We start from the raw sequence: 8,918 nt of genomic DNA, 5'->3' as shown, positions 1-8,918 counted from the left end.
GTGAACTTTAGGGTAAAGAAACGCAATATTCCTGAAGTCTGTGTAGACTTTCTCTAACTCCTGGTATTACGATTAAATTTCTCTGGGAGGCAGCCAGCACTGACATTATACTGCCGATCAGAGATGTTCTTTTGATGGAGACTATTTGGTGATGCCAGGCCGAATAGCTCCACAAATGATGATGGCTGTGGTCTTTCTAAACTGGGCTTGTTTGATGAATCAGGAGAAATTTCAGAGCTATCTGTGAGACACAGAGTAGAATTTGTGTGTGTGTGTTATTTTTCCAGCTTTTGAACTGATGTAAAATTTGAAGGCCGAACTCATTATTTTCCACAGGTGGAACAATGACCAGTAAAATATTATGAAAAGAATATGGGATCTAAAGTCAGAAAATCTGGTTGGAAGCAAAGCTCTGTCTGATGCTTTCTGCCAGTGGATTTGTGGCAGGTCACTCTACCTCCTCCAGTGACAGCATTCCTTTTTTTGTGATGGAAATAACAACTATTTCACAGGTAATTGTAAGAATCCATTAAAATGATTAATGTGAAAGTGATTATAGTCAGATGGTTTACAGAATCTTATCACCTCCCCGCTCCCCCAAAACAACTAATAAAAATAAAGTATTTTAAATTTCCCTTTTAAAAAAATATAGTAATGGGCTGGTTATTAGAAATGGAAAAGCAGATGTCAAAAATCAGTAAAATGAGAACCTAGAAGGATTAGCAAGAGACTGAATTTTAGTTCCATCCTGAAGACACCAAATTTGAAGGAGACAGACATTTGGAGGCATATTGAGCTTTCATGGCCTCCCGGGAGACAAAATACAAAGCCCAAGACCAGCTTCAGGTAGGAATTATAATAATAGAAGGTGCTCTTACCTTGCATTAGGCTAGAACCTCCAAGCGCTATACTTTGGTATAAGGGAATCTAGAAATAAACTTGTCTTTCTTCCCAGGAAACTATTTAGAAATATTCACTTTTTAAAACCATGATTTGGGGAGTAAGAAAAAACATTTCTTCTGGGAACTTACCACTGTAAGTAAATTCTCACATAGATCTATCTACTAAATTTATTCTATTTTTCTTTTTTTAAATATGTTTTTTTATTGATTTCAGAAAGGAAAGGAGAGGAAGAGAGAGAGATAAACATTGATGAGAGACAGAGAATCATTGATTGGCTGCCTCCTGTACACCCCACACTGGGGATCGAGCCCACAACCCTGGCATGTGCCCTGACAGGGAATTGAACCATGGCCTCCTGGTTCATAGGTCAATGCTCAACCACTGAGCCACACCAGCAGACTATACTATTTTTCAGATTAAGATATGGAGATTATAATCTTAAACATCTCTGGAGTAGCACAGCTGATGTATGGCACAAGGAAATGCCAGTCATTTCATTTAATGAGTAGGCTGCAGGGGGTTGGGGGTGGGGGAGAGGTGCTCCATGATCAAAATCCAGCAGATACAGAATACCTCAGAAGTGGACCCACCCAAAGTTCAATTATTTAAATGATCACACAGACCAAGCATGTTGAATACATCTAAAGGTAAAGGAGATTAAATGTAAGTAGAGGCTTCTGTTTCTATGATAAAGTAACTTGTATTAAACTAATCTTCCTGTCAAAAACAACTATTAAAGCTGAATAAAATATAGAAAACAGTCTTTGGGAGGCCTAATGGAGCAAAGAGGGTAGCCAAGACTTGAGGGAATCAGATCCTGGAGAGACAGGAAGTGCTCTGAGGTGACTGCTATACTTTCCTTCACTTGTTCTTTTTAGCAATCTTTGCCAGCACATAACTAGTTTCACATAGCCAGACAGAAAGCAGTGATCTAAAGCTTAGGACAATTATGCTGGGTTGAGGCGGCAAAAATTGATGCTCAAGCTCTAGCTTAAGGATCAAGATCCCAGGAAAAAAGAAACCACAGAGAAAGTAGCCCATTTACACATGCAGTTTCCCCTTCATTAACCAAGGCCCTTACTGAACGTGCACAATGCAATACAGTGAACCAAGCAGTTTTTCTTATCCTCATCTGATAAAAATGTCATCATGAATGGGTATAAAATTGTTTTATGTACCTATTGTTTGTTTTTTCAAGTGTTAAAATCCTGGGATACACCATACTTGATCATATATTATTGTTTTTGTATATTACTATATTTACTTTTATTTTGTTTTGTCAGAGACTTTTTTCTGTGTATGTTTGTTAGTGATGATGTCATTTTCATTACCTATAATGCCTTTGTCTGGTTTTGTTGTCACTGCTGGCCTCAAATGTGTCAGAAGGATTCCCTGCTGTTTTCTTTTCTGAAAGAACTTGTGTAGTTTTCCTACTTTTTGTTTCTTAAATGTTTGGTAGAATTCACCAATGTTCTTTGTGGAAACACTTTTAACCACATATTCATTGTCTTTAATAGATACAGGGCTATCCAGGATACCAATTTTCCTGAGTGAACTTTGGTAGTTTGTGTTTTTCCAGAAATGTTTCCATTTAATCTATCATGTCAAATTTATGGACATAATGTTTACATAATATTTTATTATTATCTTTTTCCTCTGTAGGATCTTTAATAACATTCAGCTTTTTATTTTCAAAGTATCAGCATAGCTTAGCTATAGCTAGCTAGTCCTTTGTCCTGCCAATGACAATTTGTTCTAATATTTCTCAATTTTCTGGTATATCATAGCAGCTAATGCATTCCTTTCTACTGGTATACCATTCTAGTTGAGTATTGGTGAAAACTAACTCAATTGGACTACTACCTGTGCCAGAGACCATCTTTGCTCTACCTACCGCAAGTTAGGAGTTCCTCATTGCTACCCAAACAAGTAGGTGATCTAACTCCAAAACCTTACTCTAACTCCTGCTTTGGCAGAATGCTCTTTACACCAATTATTACAGGTTGGGTTCTCAGGGAAGCATATAGGAGGTTTATTTCAGAGGCTGTTTGGGATCAGCACTGAGAAAGTAAAGGGAAAAAAGCAGGCCTGAGTACAGCGGAAATGTGAGCTGTGATATAGTCTCTCTAGGAGTCTAAGCTGACCCAGAGTATGTGAGGAGTGGGGGGCTAAAGATACAATGATATTTCAGAGCTCTTCAAAGACACTGTAAAGGTCATCGGATGTGGGTATCTTTGAGAAAGTGGCATAACCTTGGCTATGGCGAATCTCTTCAACCAAGGCCATCTCCTAAAAGGACTGGCAGGTCAGAGGAGCCTGCTGACAGCAACCCAGCAGCTGATATTAATATATCCTGCATTTCTAAAGGAGAATCTTAGCGGGATATTAAGTTTGAGAAATAAAAAAAAAAAAACACCCATGTGCACCAAGGAAATCATAGTCAAACTAAAGGACTGGCAGGTCAGAGGAGCCTGCTGACAGCAACCTAGCAGCTGAGATTAATATATCCTGCATTTCTAAAGGGGAATCTTAGAGGGATATTAAGTTTGAGAAATAAAAAAAAAAACCCACGTGCACCAAGGCAATCATAGTCAAACTGCAAAAAATCAAAGTCAAAGATAATATATTTAAATCATCAAGAAAAAAAGGACATCAAATGAGCAACAGTAAGATATACAGCTAGTTTTTAGTGAAGTGAATCAGAAGTTAATGAAACATTACTTTTAAAGCAAAAGAGGAAAATAGCTGATAATCAGGAATGCTGTTCCCATGGAAAATATTCTTTAAATATGAAGGCAACATAGGATATATGAAGATATTAAAAAAAACATACCTGAGGTTGTTCGTTTGTTTTATTTTGTTTTGCCAGAAGAATTACACTAATAGCAATACTAAAGGAGGCCAAAACTCAAGGATGGGGATAGATTACCTAGACTTTGAAGAACCATTGGATATAAGGTCTTCAACTGAGTTGGTACCTGGAGCCCCAATGCATTTGTATGACACTTCTCTCCCCATCGTTAGAGTGGGCTTTTAAGATGGTCAGGTAGCAAATGGAATACTAGCTACATCTAGCTTGTAGTGGGTTCACAGTGTTTGCAGACCCACACATTGGTTATTGCTCAGTCTACAAGTGTATAACTAAGGTTGGTATACTTGGAATTTGGAACAATTCCTCCAGGGCCCTTAGCTTACAAATTAAAAACTATCATAGCAGGGAAGGCCAAGTGGAATCCTCAGAAACTGGCTCCCTTCCCAGCTGAAAGAGTAAATAAAAAAACACGGCATCCTGGGAGAAAGATGATGTGGTGGCAGTGATTTGTGCCACCATTAAAGTCTTAAATGTTGTAGGGACAGTGGTCCCTATAATATATTCATTTAACCAGCAAGACTGGACAGTCTGTAGAAACTGAGTGATTCTGGAGGGTGACTTTAGAATAATGCAAGCAACAAACAAGTAGCTGGATAGCTGCTATGCTGGGAATAAGAGTGTAAATTAAAGACTCAGGTACATTAAATGCACTCAATGATTTTGCATTCTTTGCTATTAAGATTAGAAAATTGACCAGAAACAGTTTGCATTCAAGTGGAATGAACATTACTATTTATTTGTAGTTTTGACCACATTTGTAATAATCATGTCTAAAGAGATCTTAACTACAATAATATTGTCTAAACTCTGTTTGTTTTTGTTATTATACAGTCTAACGAGATCTGAACCGCATTATATTTTACCATATAATATCAGCTTGACCCATTACATCAATGACATTAAGCTAATTGGACAGGATAAGCAAGGGAAGGCTTGTACACTAGAGGCCTTGGTAAGACACATGGTTGGAAGATAAACTATGAAGTTGTAGAGACCTATGGCCTGAGTGCTTTTTGACTTTGCTGGGTTCTGCAGCCAACACATTCTACATCTAGGAGTACTGCTCCAGACCATAACTTGGGTAACTTAGAGGCTGCTAGTGTTTATTCAGTTGAATCCAGAGATTTAAGGACTCTGAAGTAAGTCAAGGTCATGGTGCAAACAGCTCTGTCCCTTGAGGTCTTACCCACCACCACATTCATTGCTTTTAAAGCAAAACTGAGATAGAACATTGGCTGGGCTACAACCAATGATTAATTACATCATTAATTAAATCACATATAGGAGCAGGTGACCTTGACTCCCATGTCACCCACTACATTGTGCCAGTGTCCCTTCCCAGATCTCACCTGTAGCCATTGGGAGGTACAGACTCTTCTACTAGGATAGCATGGTAAAAGTTTTAACCAACTGGTTCACCACTTGGTGCCCAAACTCTATATGCCTCACCAGGGATAAGGTTTTCATTGCCAGTCCGGCAGTAGGAAACCTGGGTTCAAAACCCCATCTTATATTTTAGTTTCTTGGGTCATTACTGATATTAATTGTTGAAGATTGTTTACTCTAGAATAAATAACTGAGATTTATTAATAATTTAATAAATTAATAAGGCATTAGGTATCTATAAAGAATCAACACCTATGGAAGAGAGAGAGAGAGAAAGCCAGATTGGGCAGGTGTGAAAGTCAACTTAGGTGCAGGCTAGAGATGAAAACTTGACCGTGGCTCTGGATCATATACAGCCTGTTAACATTGCCCCAGATTGAACTAAAATAGCCAGACCTTTATACCCTCACTTATTACATACATTACTGGCTATGTGTGCCCCTGGACAATGAAGTGTTCTACAATTGAGGAAAACCCTAAAGGAATTCAAAGCTGGAGGAACTTCCCTGAAACCTAAGGCAACAAATGCTTACAGGGGTATCTGGAGAGAATATTTTATTGTTGAGCAGAGCATATCATAGAAGGCAAGATTAAATGGGTGATCTGGAGTTCCAGTATCAAAAACAAAGATGGCAGATTGGGTAGTGAATAGACAGAAATGAATTTTTTCTGAATGCCTTATGCAATTTGCCTTAAACCATCTTTTCCCTCTACCTCAAGTATGATTGTGTCATCACAGACTGTGACATGTAGGATGAGAGAGCAACAGAGCTTTTCCTGTTGGACTTGTTCAATAGTTTAGCTTTTATTTTTGTCCCTCAGATATGTTGGTGCAGTCACCCCACTTAAAATAACAGTTTAAATACAAAAACAGACTTCTACAGTGGGATGGAGATTCTTTCATTTCATTATTCACCAAATACTTATTGAATTAGGTGTCCTGAAATAAAAATAACTAGAGAAGACCAATAGCCTCTAGACTTGTCTTTTGTGTGCAGTGCTTAGTATTTCATGGAACTAGTCACCGCATTTCTCACCAGTTTCTTCCTGTGTATTACTGCTTTTCCCAATGGGAGCATATTTTTAATTACATAATAGAAATCAATAGAAAATAGGATTTACATGACAAATATTTTCATTCAGTCACTTTTGCTATACACCAAGGGATGTATTGCTGATAAAAGAAATTTTCCATACAATCAACAAATTGAGTATGTGACCTGGTTTATATACTGTGTGGCATGTGAAATAAAAGATGAATAAGCTCTAACCTCTGTCATTAAAAGAACCTTCATCCTGTTAGGAGAAATGAGAGATGGACATAAACAGAATATAAAACAATAAGTAATACATGCCAGATGACAAGAAAAGTAATGTCAGAATTCAGAAGAAAGTAACTCTACCTCTGCTAGGCATGAGGTCTCTGGAATGGGCAAAAGGTAAACATCCTAAGTAGAAATAACATCATTATAAAATTTGAATACAGTGCCAACCTACAGTTTAACCTAAGGTTGCTTTCCAAGAAATATGCTTTTAGTAAGTGAACAAATGAGTGCAAGATAAGTAGGGGAGATTTTACAGATAATGTTTTGAAGTCAGTGGAATCTTTTGGATCATTTGATGTGCGGACTGGAAGAGAGATTTCAAAGAGTCTTGATCTGAATGGTTGAGAGAATGGCGATAACAATTATTGGGGTGAGGGGGTCAGCTGAAGAGGAACAGCAGGTGTGAATTTGGTACAAGATGAGTGACATCTTCACTTGACCCAAGAGAAAGAACTGCTTTTGATCACAATCTCATGAAATGGCACAGAGTAGGGGTGGGCACTTTCCTCTTCCTCACAGAACACAGCATGGCTCCAGTGCAGGGAATATTGGAAAGAGGGGAGGTAGCATCGTTTTGGCTTTTTAGGTATTTGCTGTTTTAAGATGTTCGGTGGTGAGGGAGGTGCAGCACCCAGCTGTAGTCAATGTTTTCTCAGAGGAATATCAGAAGCATGACCAAGCCACAGAAGGTATTTTAGGATTTGGCAAAAGGGGTAAATTCCCAATCACCAAGGGGACTCCCAGTAGAGCCTGGTGGGTAGCAATAGCCCCAGAAGCTATAGGCAGGAAACTGTTGCATATAGCTGGGACTCATTCCGGCCATTTCAGAATGCTCTTGAGGTGTGTGGGGAGTACTTTGCAGAGGCCTGAGAATTGGAAATAATGCAGGTGGGTAGTCGATCTCAAAGAATGAATGAGCATTATTGTTAGGCATGTAGTAGTCACACACTGTGGGCACTACAAATAAGCCCCACTTCTCTCCCATAGTAACTGCTCCCTCCAACCTATTTGCTTCCAAGATCCAACTCTATACACATCCATCATGTTTAATTGATGGGCAGATAGTCCAGAACCAAGTTTTAAAGCATTTATGATTGGTTTTGAAAACATGTGCACGTGTCCTCAGAAAAGCTAGGCACAGGTTTTCATCCAGAATGAATAATTATGCATAGAACTGATTACTTAAACACACAGTTCATGATTATGAATGAAATTACCTGCATTACACTGAAAATACCTTGCTCTGCATGGATTAAGGAAAGCACAACTTGATTGCAGATGCTGGAAATTTTAGGTCTTGAGACTTTTCAGTTGCTCTCAAAACATATCACTTACCTCTTGTAACATTCCTCTTATAGAAGTAATTTACAAGTTGAAATTGAAAATGAAATATTGGTTATGCTGGATTTCACAGTGGAATAAACTTACAGGAGCTGGACCACAGGAAAGTAGGTGGACTGTTTTTTCAGTTTTTAACTCATCTAGTTTAGACACTTTTACCAAGATATAGATGCCAGGCTAGGTAGAACTCTATCTACTTGTTTAACCTGGTGACACCAGCAAACTCCCAAGCCCCTTAAAGTTCCTTCTACAAATCTGTGTAGATTCTTAAAATACTGTCTTTATCACTTCACTGGTTTAGTCTTTTTTACTTATTAAAATACACATTCCTGAGGAGGATAATCTATTAAAGTGTAATCCATCAAACAACATGGTGTGAACCAGCTTGTCAGCTGTCTTCCGAAGTGACAGCTGGGGAAGAACAGGTTTATTTTCCTACATTGTTTTGGCAATGTCATTTTTCACATATTTTCTCACTAACCAGATTGGACCCTTTGTACAGGCAAGGGCCTTGGTTTTGGCTTTTATCACTTCATTTCATGTGGACTCACTTCCACTTTTTTGGAAACTGATTTATCTTTCTTACATGTTGTAGATTTTTGTGAAAAACCAGCTTAATAAGTATGTAGTGCTTAAATATAAGGACTCAATGCTGAAATGGTAATTCCAGATTAAACATAAAGACACCAGACTCAAAGCACCTTTAACATGTAGGCAAAATACAGCTCACTTTCCTAGGTTTATTACTTTATTTTGTGTTTATAAACCATAGCACTATTTTTAAATTAAATTTTATATTTACTAAAGTAATACATTTCATACATATACAAAGTAACACAAAATTTAAAATACTAAAGTCTGTCTACAAGTTTTCTATGGGGGAACTTGCCCTCCAGTCCCCATTCTCTTTTCCAATGTTAAAGGTAAAGCATCTATATATACAAAAGCCAAGTTGTAGGAATGGAGGAATGACTGAAACGACCGGTCACTAGGACACGAACTGCAGTGGCCAACCAGCCTGATTGGGCCCCCAATTGGCCCCAGCAACCTCCCGAGACCCCTCCCCCTGGCCAGCCTTGCCCCTAATTGCC

The 8,918-nt window shown here is 38.3% G+C and overlaps 1 long non-coding RNA gene across 4 annotated transcripts in view; it reads left to right on the top strand.

Moving 5' to 3' along the window:
- Positions 1-955: 955 nt before the first annotated feature.
- The window catches only part of LOC106728033, a 64,445-nt gene continuing 56,482 nt past the window's right edge, over positions 956-8,918 (top strand). For 2 of the 4 annotated variants that reach the window (XR_001364269.1, XR_001364266.1), the window contains exon 1: positions 956-1,035. This is a non-coding gene — a long non-coding RNA (uncharacterized LOC106728033). Of the gene's footprint in view, positions 1,036-2,005; positions 2,061-7,833; positions 7,935-8,918 lie in introns of those variants that run through there. The other 2 variants (XR_001364267.1, XR_001364268.1) reach the window with 2 other exon arrangements.

Source organism: Myotis brandtii, unplaced genomic scaffold (assembly GCF_000412655.1).
Source record: "Myotis brandtii unplaced genomic scaffold, ASM41265v1 scaffold521, whole genome shotgun sequence".
Lineage (NCBI taxonomy): Eukaryota > Metazoa > Chordata > Mammalia > Chiroptera > Vespertilionidae > Myotis > Myotis brandtii.
This window is presented reverse-complemented; position numbering and strand designations above follow the sequence as displayed.